At 36.0% G+C, this 18630-nt stretch overlaps 1 pseudogene; it reads right to left on the reverse strand.

The window, feature by feature from the left end:
- Positions 1–14319: 14319 nt before the first annotated feature.
- LOC125998795 (profilin-1-like) lies at positions 14320–15079 on the reverse strand (annotated as a pseudogene).
- Positions 15080–18630: the final 3551 nt, after the last annotated feature.

Genomic DNA, 18630 nt, shown 5'->3' on the forward strand with positions numbered 1-18630 from the left:
TTTAAGTAAAATATAGGTTTAAAATTTAATTTCTGGTTGTCCAGAAGAAATAAAATAAAATAATTTTTCACCTAAATTTGTGAATAAAATTCTTTAATATAAGTAACTATATGTTTAATAATTTCAACATGCCATTATGATTTCATTGTAAGAAAATAAATAACCTATAGTTTTCCTTTTGTATAATATTGACAAGTATAATCTTTAAACTTATTTTTTATTTCATCTTAATTATGTAAAGTTATCTTGATTACTATTGCTTTTTTTCAAAGTAACCATCTATTGTTTGCTTAGTAAAGGATATGAATTGCTGTGGTAAGATCAAAGACTGTTAAATAAATTTAGTATCAGTCATGCTGAAGGGATGCATTTTCAAGGTACACTATGTTCTTCATCATTTTCTCACTATCTTATTTGAGTGAATTTTGAAAAATAAAATGGGAATTTCAAAAACAAATGTATCTTTTATCACCTTGTAAAAATCCCATAGGTACATTCCAAAACATTGTTCTATATGTTTTACTGAACTTGAAAAAGTGAAATGAAATGGAATAAAAATCTCTCTGTTGTGATCGTAAAGTTTCAAACCAAAGCTTATTTATTGTCACCAAATCTCAGCATTGAGATTAATGAATCTCTGCTTTGCTCTGTTCACTCTTCCTGTAATAATGTTGAATGGAGGAGAAGTAGCAATTGCTCATTTATTTCAATCACGATAGCTACCCAAAAAAAAAACACCCTTATGTAAAGGTAATTGATGCATGGGTTTTCTCTTCCTATATTGTTTTCTTGGATTCCTATGCCTTCTTTAAATGTTCTCAAGATGACAGCTAAAAGAGTTTAACTCCTATTGCTAGTTTAATTTCATTTCACGGACTCCATCTTATCAAAGACCATGCAACCCTACCTTGCAATTAGTTTGGTATTTCTAATGATTGGTGAAAAGAGAATTGCCTATCTCTCACAAATGTGAAATGATCCTTTGATGTGAAATATTCTTTCCATTGAAGTTGTTTTTAAAATCTTCTAAAATATCAGGCTTTGCTTTATCACATTAAGAGTAATAGGAAAGCGACTGGGGCACACAGATTTGCATATTATCTGACAGTAAAATCTAAATGTTGTTTTAGGAAGCTTATATTAGGGTAACTTTATAAATAGGCTACTTTTTAGAACCCGTTTGAGGAGGGAAATAGTACCTTAAACAATAATTTAAACATTAATTTATATATAAAATATCATAGGGAAATACATAATTCATCTGACCCTAATATGTTAACTGAAGAGGCAGGGCCAAGAAGATGGAAAACGTAGCAATATGAGACCACATAGTCTCTGGGGTCACCACAACCAAACTGCATCAAAATCAGAATTGAATACAATATGCTGTTTAGAGTCTGGCCAAGAAAGTTCACTGGAAAACCCATTTTCTCTGCTGGGAACAAAAAGCAGCCAGGCAGCAATTTGAAATCACAGGACAACAGGAAGAGGTGCAGAGCAGAGAAGGTGTGCAAGTAGGGAACCTTTCCCCAAGAAAAGGGGGAGGTGAGCAAAAAAACTTGGGCTCTTGCCTTAAAACTCAAGTTTTACAAAACTGCAGGAAGAAAGCTCTGTACTGGAAAAGATGCTCAAGTTGCTACATCAGGAGCACTTACACTTAACGTAAAAAGGGCGTAAATACAAGACTGGACCATTGTACACTGGATGTTACCAGGATGTTGTACTTTGAACAATTACAGACGTGAAGGATGAGATGATTAATACAGTATATGGAGGAACCAGAACTACATATTTACACTCTAAATTAACCTTTAACCACTTAAGTATCTGAGGTCTGTATAAAAGTCTTTTATATAATTTTAAAGAACCCACAAGCACAGGGAAATTCTACTTTTGTGTTAGCACATTCACATATTGCTCCATAGAATGAAGAATACAACTTATGACTTATTTAGCAAAAGTACATTCTTGAATTGATGTGAAAATCCATAAAACCAATGCACAGGGCATAATTACCCCAATGGGACATGTTTCCATGCATTGTAAGAGCTTGAAGTCTCACTTGTTTCTAGTTCAGACAATAAGTTTATATACAGAAAAAGCAAAATGGAATATTCTTGGTAATGCTAATATTATAAACGCAAAGGTTCTGTTTCATGACCACTTGAGTGCCAATCAATAAAAATTAGATAAAGTGTTGAAAAAGAGGTTTGAGGGAATTATACCAGAAGGTTGGAAAATGAACTTATGTCCTCAAAGTAATCATCTTGACTTCAGGGTCACAAGAAGCAGTTTTTATAGCAGAAAAAGAGGAAAACTTTTATTTTGTTTATTTGTTTTGGAGACAATGCCCTGTAGTGTTCAGGGACTATTTCAGGCTCTGTGGTCAAGAATAACCCTCTGCAGTGCTCAGAGCCCATGAGCCCATATCTGGTGCTTGGATCAAAAGGGGTCAGTCATAGGCAAGGCACTTGTTCTCACCCTTGTACTATCTCTCCAGCCCTTTAGAAGCACAATTTTTAGAAAGAATGGGTCAATAAACACCCTCAAAGGCTAAACCCCTCAAGCATACTACATTGGATCTATAAATCTAAACAAAGGTTTCTGTTTAAAACTTCAAGATGATCTTCCTTATCTTAGGCTTTGGAGGGGTCTTGTTAAAATAAGGTTAGCAAACATCCAAGTCCAGAAGAGCTTCCAGGGTTTGGTTTGGTTTTGTTTTGTGTTGTTTTGGTTTGGTTTTAGTTTTTAATTCAGCTCTGCATTTCTTTAGGCTGGTACTTTTTTACATTTGTAAGATTTACATTTTGATATAATTAGAGGAGTTCCCAGTTAAGGCAAAATTAGTACTGGTTAAGGACACAAATTGGAAAAAAAGTATGTAATATTTCTTTATGAAAATTTGAAGAAGTAAATGCAACTTCAAATGTTCAAGAAAGATGTCTTTCTAATGTGGGCACCTGGGTTCTGAATGAGGAGGGACACTATTTTGTAAAGGCCACATGGGAGGCCATTTTGTAAGGACCACAGGGTATAAGCCACATGCTAGTTTTCCACAATCCTATTTCCATTGACACTGCCCTAAGCTAGCTGGCCATACTAGGCAGCCTATCAGGGAAGAACACAAAGGAGCAGTAGGAAGGCACTCCTAGACAATAGCCTATAATTTTAAAGATAAGCAGAAAGTTAGAACCTCCTTATATCCCTTCCCTATATAATCCTCTTCATGACCTTGGACAGAGTTTGTCTCCTAGAGACTATCCTAGAGGTGACTCTGAATGGCCAGTTTGTGGGCTGTTGGTAGATGAATTAAAGTATTCAGCTTTACTCCAATTTGGGGTCTCACCCATCAGCTCTGGACTCTAACACTACCTTAGTTTAACTGCCAGATCCTGCACATGATATATATGTATATATGTATATGTATATATGTATACTATGTATACATATATATGAATATATATATATATATATGAAACTCTAAAAGAATAAAAAATTTTGAGATTTTCTTTTAATTTTTATAGGGAGGTGGGCAGGCTGTGGTGCTTCTGATATACTACTGAGATACTACACTTATATGGTGCTTGGGACATTATCTAGTGCTGGGGATCAAACTATAATCTCCTATGGGCCAAGTATATGCTCCAACCCAATGAGCTTGCTCTCTGGCTCTCAAAGTCTTTGTTTTCTAGGCAGTCTCAACTTGTTTAACTCTTACTTACATTGAATTATCTAAAAATATATCTATACTTCTGGGTCCTGGTGCGGTGCAAGTTCACTTCTGCCTTTGTGCTTATTAAGCCCTGTAAGTGAAAGAACTGTGCATCAACATCTTGGTCTCTCTTAACTCTAAATTAACTGTAATATTTCTTTTATTGTGTAGGTTTGGGGGCCACACCTACACCTAGGAGTGCTCAGTGCTCTGTGCTGAGGATTGACCTCTGGCAATGCTTCCAGGACTGGGATGTAATTAGTCCATACTTTGTAGAACTAGAGATTGATCAAACAAAAGGTAAGAGGTAGGCAAGGCAAATGCCTTAGTTCTTGTACTATTTCTCCAACAACCTAGTGTTCCCTTAAGGCTAATAATTTTACAGAATATTTTAATGAATAAATGAAAATTTTGTATCAAAATCTACCATGCTTATTTAAATTTATACATAGTGTAAAAATTCATTGTTTATCGTCTAATAAAGCTAGAAATTTATCTGAGATGACTGAAATAAACTTAAGGTTTTTGGGGGGAAGGAGACCACACAGGGTGGAACTTAGAGGTTACTTCTGGCTCTGCACTCATAAATAACACCTGGCAGTCTCTGGGGACCACATGAGATGCCAGGGATTGAACACAGGTCAGTTGCATGCAAGGCAAATGCCCTACTCTCTGTGCTTTAGCTCTGGCCCCAAAATAAACTTAAGTTTTAAGAAAAAAAGGAAAGACAAAGAAAGAATATATTCCATACTTGTAAAATAAATGAGGGTCAATGATCAAATTATATACTTTATATGCAACATTTCATCAAATTCTTTTATTCTTATTGAAAACAATCTTTAAATGCTATTAGAATTCATGGTGATAAATCTGAAAGTAAACAAAAGTATCAAGAGAAAGTAACATTAAAGACAGCAATAATATAATTTACAGAAGTTCAAAACCTACAATTTTAAAGCATTTTGGCATGTTGGGTCATCCCCAAGTGCTCAGGAACTCTTTGGTGCAGTGCTCCAATCAACTCTGAGATGTCGAGGATACAACCCATGAGTCCTCCATGCAAATTATGGATTTCAATCCATTTTACTGTCCCACAAATTACTACTTCCATTTTGCTGCTAGTAGACTCTGCTTTGGGGTTATTTTCTATATGGATATTGCTGTTTCACAGGGATACTTATTTGAGAAGCAAGTAAGAAGAAAATCTTCTTTTTCAAATATCCATTGTTATATATATTTTTTCTTATCTAGTTGGTAGAAGCTATCTTTGCCTTAATGACTACAGTATGGTTCATTAATTGTAATAAACAATATGGTCCATTAACTATAATACTGGTTGAATTTTGGGAAGGGCCCTACTATTTTATTTCTTGGCTATATTCTAAGAAATATGCTCAAGTTTTCATTTTCTATTTTTTAAAAAAATGACCTGAATTCAGTTTATCCTTTGTTTTTTATGTATAATTGGAAATGGCATGACTTTTCCTCTTTAGTTCAAAAGTTGTGTATTATCTATGAGAGAGTCTTACTGATATTGAGACATCTTGTGTTGTGAATACGATTTCTATGAGAATTTTCAGACTACTGAGAGATTCAAAGGCCCAATATTTTGTTTAGGGTTTTCAAAGTGCACCTATTATGAAAATCAGTAAATAATTTATTTTCTTTATTTTTACTGTGAATTGAGCAGTGATTTCTTTTTCTTTGTATTTTATGGGATAAAAAGGTTAAAATTTCAAGAAAATTTGCTAATGCTTATGGTAAATGTCATCTAAAATTAAAACTTTTGGGAAGAGTGAATATGAGTTAAATATAAGTGAATATAAGAAGTGAAAAGAGAATCTTTGGGTAGAGAGAACCACACATGGGTAAATATAAGTGCAGAATTACATAAATTTATATATTTATTCTGGTGTTTATATTTTCTGCATTTCTGCATTTCATTTTTTTTTTTTTGGTTTTGGTTTTTGGGTCACACCCGGAAATACTCAGGTGTTACTCCTGGGTCTACACTCAGAAATCGCTCCTGGCAGGCTCTGGGGACCATATGGGATGCCGGGATTTGAACTACTGTCCTTCTGCATGCAAGGCAAATGCCTTAACTTCATGCTATCTCTCCGGCCCATGCATTTCATAAGATTTTTGTGTATATTTGCTTGTAACTTCAAAAATTATATATATTTTGAGGTATCTGCCAATGAAGATGTTGGTTCAATGCAAGAGCCTGACGATGCAATGCTATGTGAGTCCAGTAGTGCTACAAATACCAGTCACACCTAGAAGTGCTGAGAGTACTTCAGACTGCTCAGTAGTGCTCCATGACTATGTGGTGCCAGAAAGCCAACCAGATAATGTTGTACTATCCTTGGCTACTTGCTTGTAGCTTTTAAATTCTTTGATGTCAATTGTCTCTAGGAACTTTTTCTTTTTATTCTAGATTTTCTTATTCACATACTTCCTTTTTTTCTTTACTAATCTCATTGAAGGCTTGTATATCTTATTAATCTTTCTATACTAACATATCACTGAACTTTGTTTATAAAAATTAAAAATTTCTTCAATGCTTGATTTCCTATGCCAAAAAAGAAGAAAAAAGCCACACCTGCCACTCCCCACCCTTTTTTCTTTTCTTCTTTTAATTTTAATTATATTCTAGATAGGGTTGCTAGCTTTTTCATATAACCATAGAACTTGAATCGCTTTGTTATGTCTCATATTTCTATGTCTTTTTACAAATTGAGAAAATAAAAAATGTGGATGGGGCCCAAGGACGAAGTAGTATGTTGAGTTGGAAAAAAAAGAGGTCAGTTCTAAATACCCAAGCCATAGTCAATGACAAGATAATCAAGAGACCCAAACTATAACAAGCTAAACACAAAATGGACCTGTTATACTTGTAGTCCAGGGGATTTGGGGGTGGAGGTTTGGGATACATGCAGGGAACTATGGTGGAAGGAGGTCAACAATAGTGGTGGAAATGCCCTAATTCACTGTCGCTAAACACCTGAAATACAACTCTGAAAGACTTATAATTCAGAATAGCCTCAATAAAAAATTTTAAAAATTAAATTAAAAAAGATTGTTTCTATTATTTAAAAATGTACAAATTTATAGCCTCTTTTAGGATATATATTTAAACATCTTTAATTGTATCATATTATGAGATCATCTTGTCTGATCATATTAAGTCTTATATATTAACAGGTAACCTTGATTTTTGTTCAATTTTGTAACTGTTTTTTTTTTGTGTGTGTTTAAAAAGAACATTGTGTTTTGGGGGAGTAAATGTTTCTACATATGTACATTTTTTTCAGTTCAAGATAAATAACAAAATAATTCAAGTAGTCCTTTTTATTATGATCCATAGGTTTACAATCATATATAACTTTCAGATATATAGCTTCACACCTCAACCAATTTATATACCAAGCCAAACCTATCATCAAAGGTCTAGTTAAATAGATCTTTGTTATCCTTTCTGCTTACACTTTTCCTATTGTTTCTTCTGTTGTCAGTGTAAGAAGGGTTTGTTTATGCTCTCCTTGTTCATTTGCTTTGTTTCTTTATGTACTACATTTGAGAGAATTCATATGGCATTTGTCTTTAACATCTAATTTATTTCACTTAGCATAATACCCTTAAGAACCCTTTAGTGCTTATATTTTTATTGCTTTCTTACTCTATCAATGTTAAATAAAAATGTGTAAATAAATTGTTTATTTCCTCATTTCTCAGCCAGAGCAATAATACAACAGGTAGGATGTTTGCCTTTCATGTGGCCAACTCAGGTTGATATCCTGGTATTGCCTATTAGCCATTCAGGACTGATCCCTGAGCACTACTGGGTGTGTCCCCAAACAAAAATTTATTTTAAATATTTTAACGTGGGACTGGAGCGACAGAACAGTGGGAGGGTGTTTGCCTTGTACTCGGCCAACCTGGGTTCCATCTTGGGTATTTCAAATAGTTCCCTCAAGCACCACCAGGAGTGATTTCTGAGCCAGAACCAGGTGTAATCCCTGAGCACCACTAGCTGTGGTCCAAAAACAAAAAAAAATGTTTTAAATTATTTATTAATTTCTTTGTTTAGTTCTGTTAATTACAGATCTATCTTTTGGCATTAAGGTTAATGAGAATCAGACTATTTTATTGCTATCAATCATGTTTTGTTTTGTTTTTTTTACAAATTTATAGAATGTTCAACTAAAATTTGAACTAAAATTAAAACTGTTCTAGCTTAGGGGCCAGAGTGATAGCACAGTGGTAGGGCGTTTGCATTGCACGTGGCCAATCTAGGATGGACCTGGGTTCAAGACACAGTGTTCCATATGGTCCTCCGAGCCAGGAGTGATTTCTGACCATTTAGCTAGGAGTAATGCCTGAGCATCAGAGTGTAGCTCAGAAAGCAAAACAAACAAACAAACCTGTTCTAGCTTACTTTATTTCATATTTATCTGCTGTGTCTTTTTTGGCTCATGCTATTATTATTATTAATTATTATTATACTATTATAATTGGAGAGGGATTAAGTAATGCTTAGAGGACCAGAGACACTCCCAATGATACTCAAATAATTGGATAACTCAACGCTAGAACTAGACAATGTGGTAGGTACAGCATTGGTTTAGTGTGCTGGGGACCTTTAAGGCCACCTCTGGAGGTGCTGGTGAAGGCTTGTGGTGACAGGAGCCAAGTCACGGTTGCTTGCACATAAGTGTCGCTATTGTTTGAGGCCACTCTCAACACTGCTAGAGCTTATTTCTGGATCTGAACTCGGGGATTACTCATGTTGGTACTTGTGGAATGATATGAAATGAAGGGGATCAAACCCAAATTATCTGTATGCAATACAAATGCCCTACTGGCTGTACTCTATCCACATCTTATTTTACTATCTAGCTCTATGTACTTAGTTTCTTTTTAATCAAAACAAATGTAAGTTAAAAATTAAATACAATAATACCATGTGTACATTTCCCTTTCACTCAGTTTCTTTCATGGATAATCATTGAATATTTTGGTTTTATTTTATTTTGGGGCCAGACCTGGCAGCGCTTAGGGCTTACTTCAAGCTTTAAGCTCATCGCATATCTGGTGGGGTTATGAGATGGAACCCAAGTCAGCCTCATGCAAGGCAAACACCCTTCCTAAAATTTTGTAGAGATCACAAATTTTGTTTGTGATGGAAACTTTATTTCCATCCAAACAAGTTGGATGCACAAGCACAGATGAGAATGTAACCCTTTTCTATTCATCTAGACCTTAAAGAGATTTGCAAAACATAAAACAATGTCAATCCCAAATTGTTTTGCTTTAGATGTTTTCACGAAAAATGTCATTTGTGTTAACTTAAAATTAGTTTATATTGTTCTTTTGTATAGTTGATATTTTATTTCATTTTTTCTTTTGTTATTTTATATTATTTAATTGCTGTGTAATTAAATCATTCATGCTTGGGGTTAAGGCAAAGTTTCAACAGAAATCCTTTCACCAGTGTCCTGTTCCCTCTAATCATGCCTCCTCCTCTATTTGCTTCCCACCAACCAGTCTGCTTGTACAAGAGGAGCATTTATTTTTAATATAAGATTCTGCACTGTGGTTTACAGTATTGTTACTGTTAGGGTTTTGCATATAACACTTTACTACGTTTCAACACTGTCTCCTCTTCCCGGCAGAACACTTTCCTCCACCCTAGTACAAAGACAGCCAGCAGACTGAGATAAATTATTTTCTTACCACTCATCTCTGATAAGAGCTTAACATCAAAGATATAAAAAGCACTGGAAGAATTTTATAAAGTAAAAAGGAACATCCAACCCCATTTAAAAATGGGGAGAAGAGATGAACAGAAACTTTCTTTACAAAGAATACAAATGGTCAAAAGGCATAGGAATTAAGTGCTTTATATCATTAATCATCAAGGACATGCATATCAAAACTACTGTGAGATATCATCTCACAACAAAGAAAATGGCACACATAAAAAATGGACAAAACAGGACCGGAGAGCTAGCATGGAGGTAAGGCATTTGCTTTGCATGCAGAAGGATGGTGGTTCTAATCCCGGCATCCCATATGGTTCCCCGAGACTGCCAGAAGCGATTTCTGAGCATAGATCCAGGGGTAACCCCTGAGCATTTCCGGGTGTGACCCAAAAACAAAACAAAACAAAACAAACAAACATACAAGGACAACAGCCGGCACTAGAGTGGATGCGAGGAGAAAAGGACTCACAATCACTGCTGCTGGGTGTGTCCGCTGATCCAGCCTCTCTGGAATACAATACGAACCTTCGTTATGAAACTATAAATTGAGCTTCCATATAACCCAGCAATTCCACTTCTTGGAGTACACCCCAAGGCCTCCCCAAAATGGAGAAAAGACACCTGTACCCATATTTTCTTTGCAACAATATCCGCAATATCCTGAATCTGCAAACTCAAGTGTCCAAGAACCAATGACTGGATAAAGAAACTTTGTTTTTGTTTTTAATACCATAGGTAAATACTGAGGAATATAATCCACATTTATAAAATTCCTTGACATTCTTAAAAGCTTTTTTCCCTAGAACAGATTAAAATATGTAAATGGACTCTGATCAAAAGATTAGAGTATTTCTAAGTTGGAAAATTGTTTACAGATGCTTAAGAGATACAGGTTTAAAATCATTATTTGCTGATAGCAATAAATCATCACTTAGTTACTCACTTCCAATCATGTTGGTCATTGCAAATTTTAGAAAATATTATGTTAAATGAAGTAAGACAAAGAAAGATAAATACAGAATAATAGCACTTATCTGAGGTATTTATAATATATACCATATATACATTTAACACTCCATGAAGAATCACAATGGTCTAAAATGTAGAAAATCCAAACACCATAGATGTCAACATATAGAAATGTTCAAATCAAATGGAAGAGAGGCAACACAAATCCTCAACTATCTATTATACCATAAAGAAACCAGCAACAACAGAAACAGTGGTTTAGAGTGAATAGGCATGCAATCAACTTCTACCTTCAAAGGCCTATAATAATATCCTGATGTATTTATCCACAGAACCAGGTGTAGAATATTATTGGAAGCCAGGGACACCTGCTGCAGTGATTACAAGCAATATGTTTTAATGCTTTAATTTTATCAGGTATAAAAGAACCCATCAGCTTCTTTGTCCATAGTGATTCCTGAAAACAGGGTGGACACCATAATTTTACACCTCAGTGCTCAATCATGCTAGATATCATATACAATGCTCATTATGACAATGTCTTGATAAAATACTCCAATTTACCTATATACTTTTGTTTATGTCTTCTATTAGGACCTAAAGCATATGATCATTCAGACAACTGAAATAGTCAACGGCACATCACAGACTTATGCTACAGGTCCCACTCATCGAATACATTTCTGTAAATTACCATTTCTTCTTTTTCTTTTCTATCTCATTTTTTCTTCCCATTTCTTCTTTCCTTCTCTACTTCCTTCTTCATCAATTCAATCTATGTTAAATAAAGCCTACTTTGGCGGTTTCTCTTTATTAAAGGAACCTCGATACATAAGATGTTGCATATGATGCTTCATAGGAAGCCACCTCTTATAGTCCTCAGTACCATATTGTGTAGTACTCTAGACATGAAAACTATTCTTATCCTAAAATGTTCTGGCCAATATATAACCCTGACACCTTCACTTAGCAAAGGCTACCCCCATCGTTGATGTAGGTGCCTAGAAATTGGAAACCTTTCAACTCCGATGCACTGTCCCAATTTATTTTTAACTTATTTTTTACTGTATTTTCTTATCTTTCTTTTCTCTCCTATCTTTTGTTTTCCCTTTCTTTATCTCCTAATCTATATATTAGCTAATTATTTGTTTTTCTTGATTCAAGTATTTCTGAAGAGCTCAGACCAGAGTGCAGAGCCAGAAGTAATCCCTGGACGCCTCCAGGTGTGACCCACCCCAAAAAATCCTAGAAAAAAGTCTTTCCTGGAATAAAAGCTCAGGTCAAAACTAGGGCACAGAGATTACATAGCCTGTCATTCTTATCCCCAAATGCACCAGCAATATAATATGGCACCATTTCTTTTTGCATAGGCACTTTAAAAAGGGTGAAATCTTATGCACAGAAACAAGCTCTTATCCACTAGGTATAAGAACCCATACATTTTATAATATAGGGGCGCCTCCCACCCTAAACATGTATCATGTGAGCCCAACTTAGACTCCATGTGATTGGACAGTGACTGTCCAACCCCAGATCCCAGACATAGAACCAACACAATTCCCTGTTCTGGCACCAACTTCTACCAATTGATATGATAGCCTGACAACAAGGAAACAGCAACAACTTGATCTAAGAGTGGGATGCCCTATCTCATCACCTAATGGTAAGAAGAAATCAGAAGACACATCATCCTTTGATCTGTGCAAAAATCAAGATCGCTAACTACAGAAGACTGACTGTGACAACCATGACTGAGCAGAAATTATCATGGGACCAATAAAAAAGATCTTAGCCTAGGCTTTGGCCTAGGATTTGTACAAAAACCAAGATCTCTAATTCCAGTGGTTTGACTTTAACAACTGCAACTGAGAAGAACTTCTGGAATCATAATGAAAGATTCCTCTAAGGCTTTGTCCTAGGATCTGAGCAAAAACCAAGAGCATTAATTACAGAAGACTGATTATAACAATGATGGAACAGAACTTCTAAAACCTTTAAGAAAGACTCTATTCTAGATATTGTCCTATGGCCAGTGCAAATACCAAGATCTCTAGCTACAGAGGCCTGAAGATATCATCCACAACCACAACTGAGTGGAAAGTTTCCTGGCACCATAAAAAGACCTTGGGGTATGAAAATGAGCATGTAGTTGTTCCCATGGCAGTATGCTTCAAGGGCAGAAAAACTCTTTATATCTTAGGCCAAGGGAATTCACTTTCTAATTTCTTTAATACTTACTGTGCTTATGCAAAAACAAAGACACAAAACCTTGCCACACCAGTCCTCCTTCCTTCTATTTTTATTTATTTATTTATTTTTCTTCTCTTTTCTATTTTTTCCTTATTTCTTCCTTTTATTTTTATTTTTTATTTTCTTTCATTCTCATGGTTATTATATGATGGTGGTTGTTTTTAGAAGCTGGGTGCTTTTTTTGTAGTCGCTATTTTTGTTGTTTTATTTTTTTGTTTTGTTTTTCTTCTTTTTCCCTTACATCTTTTAAATTGACATTTATAACCTCCAGACGGTATCCCTCCATTTTTTTCCTAACAGAACCACAATACTAGAATCATCTTGTTCTACCTCATGAATTGAGGGGGGAAATTGAGGGCACCAGGACCAAACAGTCATATGAACATTTAGTGGAAATAAATAATGATCAGACTCAAACAACAAACTCAAAGTCAATGATAACAGAATCAATACCCAAACTACAACAAGCTGTATACAAAGGGGACCAGTTACACTAGCAGTCCAGAAGGGAGAATGGGGGAGATATGGGATGAATTCTGGGAACAGGGGTGGAGGGTGGACAACACAGGTGGTGGAAATGGACCTGATTCATTGTCACTATGTACCTTAAATATTACTGTGAAGGATTCATAATTCACTTTGATCACAATACAAATTGTCTTTAAAAAGTTTTTTCCTCCAAAAAAAGTGTAAAATATGTAAATGGACTCTGATCAAAACATTAGAGCATTCTTAATATTTTTTGTACTTTTTTATACTCCCTTATTTGTTTTTTGTTTCATTTTGGTTTTTGTCTTCTCTATTTTTATTTTTTGTTACTTTTTTCTTCCTTTTTTCTTCTTTCCACTTTCTTCTTCCAAAGGGATACTTACAGCACCTAGACAGACTCCACCCATAGCCCTTCTTATATCTCAAATAGAGCCACATAACTGGAATCACCCTGATCAGCATCATTTTTGGAGGGAGAAAAATGGATGGTACCAGACCAAGTCGTATGTCCATTTGGTGGAAACAAAAAATGATCAGACTTGAAAACAAAATCCAAAGTCAATGACAACAGAAATGATACCCAGTCTATGTCAAGCTCTACATGGGGGAGTAGCCACACTAGCATCACGGAAGGTAGAGGAGGGGGAAGAGGGATGCATGCTGGGAACAGGAGTGGAGGGAGGACAACACTGGTGGTGGGAATGCCCCTCATTCATTACTACTATGTGCCTTAAATATTACTGTGAAAGATTTGTAATCTAATTTGCCCACAATAAAAAAGTACAAAAAGGAAAAAAAAAGATTAGAGCATTTCTAAGTTGGAAAATTGTTTATATATGTTTAAGAGATACAGGCTTAAATCATTATTTGCTGATAGCAATAAATCATCATTAAGCTATTCAATGCCAATCATGTTGGTCATGGCAAATTTTACTCAACTATCTTCTCCAAGAGTTCTGTGTACTAGTGTGTCTTAGTAATAAGTTCCCTAAGCATTGTATTTCTTTTTTGTTAGAATCTTTTTTATTCAGAAAATAAAAAACGAAAAACCAACAACACAAAAAAAGTTTTCCAACCGCACAAAGGAAGGGTATGGGAAGGGGGGAGTCTGACCATCCAGACCAGCCCTAGCCCATGTGGTTTGGGAAGCAATAAAGGGAGTGGGGTAATGGCCCCAAAATAAAAATGGTGTACATATATGGGAAGGGAGAGGGGTGCAAAAGCAGTGGAGAGTGATGGGGTGGGGGCGAGGGAGACAAAGTCAGTACTGGGCACGCCGCAGGTGGAAGGCCATTTCATAACATTTCTTGTTGATCCGTAGACACAGTCTTTGCCCATCAGCAATACTAGCGTCTTGGCAGTCATGATGGCAGTGATGTTGAAAGTGGGTGCTCCACCAGAGCTCTTAGTATGAAGATCCATGGTAAATTCCCCATCCTGCAGCAGCGAGTCCCGAATAACAGAACATTTCTGGCCCCCAAGTGTAAGCCCATTCACGAGAAAACTTGACTGGTCTTTCCCAGCCAGGACACCAACCTCAGCTGCAGTGATGTTGGCAAAAGTTTTTCCGAGATGGCGGCCCAGACAGAGGGCAAGTTCTTATAGTCCACAAAAGCTACTTCCTGACAGGTCACGTCTGCCATGAGGTTATGGATATAGGTATTCTACTGGGCTATGACACTGCTGCTATGACACTGGGGCCGCTTGGAGCACTGCTCGTGTCTGTGTGTGTGTGGGGGGGTGCCTCATTGGTGGGGCTCGTGCTGCCTGAGGCTGAGGAGGGGCCGCATGGGAGTTCGGGGTACACGCTGCCTTCCGGACCACGGTTCTGCTTGCTGTGCAGTAGCCCTCGCACCACCAGCATTGTATTTCTAAGAACTTTGTATGCTTCCATATTTCTATATTTTACAGACGTTCTGAAACTTATTTGGGCCCACTCTCACTTTCTTAAGCAAAACACATGACTTAGCTTACCACTTAACTGAACAAACAGAAAGCACCTACTGATTGCACCTGAGGCTACAACAACCCCCTGGATCATTCCAGCCCCAAGTATTTTGGGGCAAAGGGGTGGTAGGGGAAGAGCTGTGCTCTCTGGAAATGTTGCTTAGTAGAGTGGGTAAGGAAATAGTACAGCGGTGAGGTGCTTGCCTTGCAGATGTTCACCAGAGTTCAGTCCTTGGCACACATAAATGTGGCCCATAACCAAATAAATAAGCAAATACTGTTCAGTGGATACAAATTTCTAGGCCTAAGCATTTGCTTAAACACGTTGTCACCTTTCAAGTAGCAGTTTTCATATAAAGTCTGAGAATAGTCATCTAAATTGTGTTCCTTTAAACTTTTACATAATGTTTTAAAAGTCTTAATATTTTCAAAGTTTTGAAGTATTTATATGGACATCAAAGATGGAAGGATGAACAAAATTTTACAAGTTTGTATCTCTAATTGGTATGAGCATATGCGTTTTAAAATTTTCTTAAACTTCTCCCTATTCAAAATTTCTTTTCTAATTGGAAAAAGTAATTTTTCTCTTTCCTTTTTTTAGGTTTTGGGTCACACCTGGTGATGCTTAGGAATTACTCCTGGCAGAGCTTAGGGGACCATATGGGATTCTGGGGCTCAAACTTCGGTCAATCAAGTACAAGGCAAGCACCTTTCCTACTGTATTATCTTTCTCTGGCACTCAGAGGAAAGTAAATTTCTCTACAATATTCCTGAACAAGAAAAAAGGGAAAGTGAGGCAATTACTATTATTTATTAACTACCAAGTACCCATACTGGAACCTTTTCATAATTTTATATTTTAATCTTCACATGAAACATATAAAATAGAAATTATTAAAGATGTATTGTCATTTACACAAAGCTTAATATTTTAGGCTTATAGGCACAAGTTTTATATAACCCTTTTAAGTCACAAAAATAAAATAGCCCAATTCTGGATAATTTTTAAAATTTTTCTGGCTCTATGCTCAGAAATGGCTCCTGGCAGGCTCAAGGGACCATACGGGATGCCAGGATTCAAACTACCGACCTTCTGCATGCAAGGCAAATGCCTTACCTCCATGCTCTCTCTACGGCCCCTAAAATATTTTCTTAAGAACACTTATTTCAATAGTGATAATTTGAGAATTTTCTTGGTTTCCTATTTTGCCTGTTATTCTTAATACAACATTATTTTTACAGTGAGTTACAATAATCATTATTCCTGACCCCCATTAAGTTCTAAAATACTTTTTGAAAAATAAAGGGACACAATGATTCAACATCATTTTGTAGTCCAGAACCTTTAACTGATGGCTGTGATTTAATGTAAAAGGAAGTGGTAAGAAAGGTCAATAAGTCCCACAAACATAAAAAAAGATATTACCAAAGTGTTTTTTAAAACAGCAATGAATGACAAAACAAGAGAGGATGTGAGCCCCCAAATCTTCATTTATGGCCTATATTTATGTTCATTTATATATAGTATCACAAAACTGACAAAGAAAAGTGATTACAACAGCAAAAATGCAGCAGAAACTTCTCACATGTCAAAGCAACCTTAAGAAATTAGCAGCTCTAAGACAGAAGTGAAGGTTGGTAGAATATTGAAGAGCAATCTTTACACGATAATTAGACAGTAAAATACTAAAATACATACAGAAGAAGCACAAAATCAAAAATAAATTCTCTCACTCAAGTGTCATTGTCTATTGCACATTGCTAAGAAACTACAGAAAAAATAATAATTTCTTGGAGTAAAACTGAGCAGCTTTAAATTCAAAGCTCATGTTCTATTCCTGCCAGGAACCTGAGTCATTGTTTTATCTCAGGCTAGTAAGTCATTTTGCCTCAAATTACTTGTCTATAAAAATTATACTTTCGGCACTCTTACAGACCATCCCATCACACTTTTAATCCACTGAGTACTGGGTATCTACCCGAGAACAAATTGTGTAATTAATTTATAAATCAACTCTGACACATAAAAATAAAGATGAAACATAATGAACCAGCTAATGCTGAAAATCCTAACTTGTATATTTCATGTTAGTTCATTATTGTGAGTAATATAACCTTTAAATAGCATTATTTCCTATATTGGAGATTCAGTATCACCTATGTTTAAAGTAGATTATGGGTACAGAATTCACATTATCATTACACTGCCATGGACAAAATAATTATATATTGTTCAATTAAATTTAATAACCTTGGCTTACTATTATTTTATAAGCATCAAATGTTTGTGCCTAATTGAGTTTTTTGGGAGGAAGGGGGTCAACCACATCTGGTGACGCTCAGAGGTTATTCCTGGCTATGCGCTGAGAAATTGCTCCTGGCTTGGAGGAACATATGGGACACTGGGGGAATCAAACTGTGGTCCGTCCTAGGCTAGTGCGGGCAAGGCCTTACCACTTGTGCCTCCACTCCGGCCCCTAATTGAGTTTTTTTAAACTTCTAATTTTCATCAATAAAAGAGAATTTTGCTTTTGTTTAAGGGAATTTCCATGGGTGCTGGGGCCAACTGAGTTATATCCAGGAGTACTCAAAAACTATAAGATGCTGGGGCCCAAGTCAAGACTATGTTCATGCTATATTTATCTCAACACTTTTAGCTATCTCCCCAATTCCCAAAGGATTTTTAACGTAAAGAAATCAACATTCCTTAAGGAAAAGAAATCTACATAGTCTCACTGCTTGGCAGACAGTTTTCTTATATGATAAAATTCACCTCATATAACAAGCCTATGTCATATTATGAGTCACTGAAGTAAATAAATGAAAAACATGAGAACCAAAATGTCAAATAATTTCCCTGAAGTTACAGAACAAACTCAAGTCATAAACAGGAATCGTGTTCAAATCTAATTGGCTGCAATTCTCCCCATTTATTTTCTATTCTTACTTCTATTTGTAGACTGATTCTGTTGAGTTTCATTACAAAAAACTACTGGGGTGGAAGCAGTGGCACAAGTGGTGAGCATTTGCCTTGCATGCACTAACCTAGGACTGACTGTGGTTCGATCCCCTGGCATCCCATATGGTTCCCCAAACTCGGAGCGATTTCTGAGTTCATAGCCAGCAGTAACCCCTGAGCATCACCAGGTGTGGCCCCAAAACAAAAACAAACCAAAAAAGAAACTACTGAAATGATACATGATCTTAGTTCACAAACAGACAAAAATCCTTATTCTTCTGAGCTCTAATAAATAAATAGTAGTATTTATTAACTGTATGTTACTGCGTAGCTTTCCCTGGTTGTACACTTTCTCATATTTCTGATGGAAAAAACTGTTGGGATAAAATCAAAAGACTAGTCGACATGAAGAAAAAATTCATAGCAATCTAAATTTTTTTTTTTTGGGCCACACCCGTTTGACGCTCAGGGGTTACTCCTGGCTATGCGCTCAGAAATCGCCCCTGGCTTGGGGGGACCATATGGGACACCGGGGGATC

This window comes from Suncus etruscus, chromosome X (genome assembly GCF_024139225.1).
Source record: "Suncus etruscus isolate mSunEtr1 chromosome X, mSunEtr1.pri.cur, whole genome shotgun sequence".
NCBI classification, from domain to species: Eukaryota; Metazoa; Chordata; class Mammalia; order Eulipotyphla; family Soricidae; genus Suncus; species Suncus etruscus.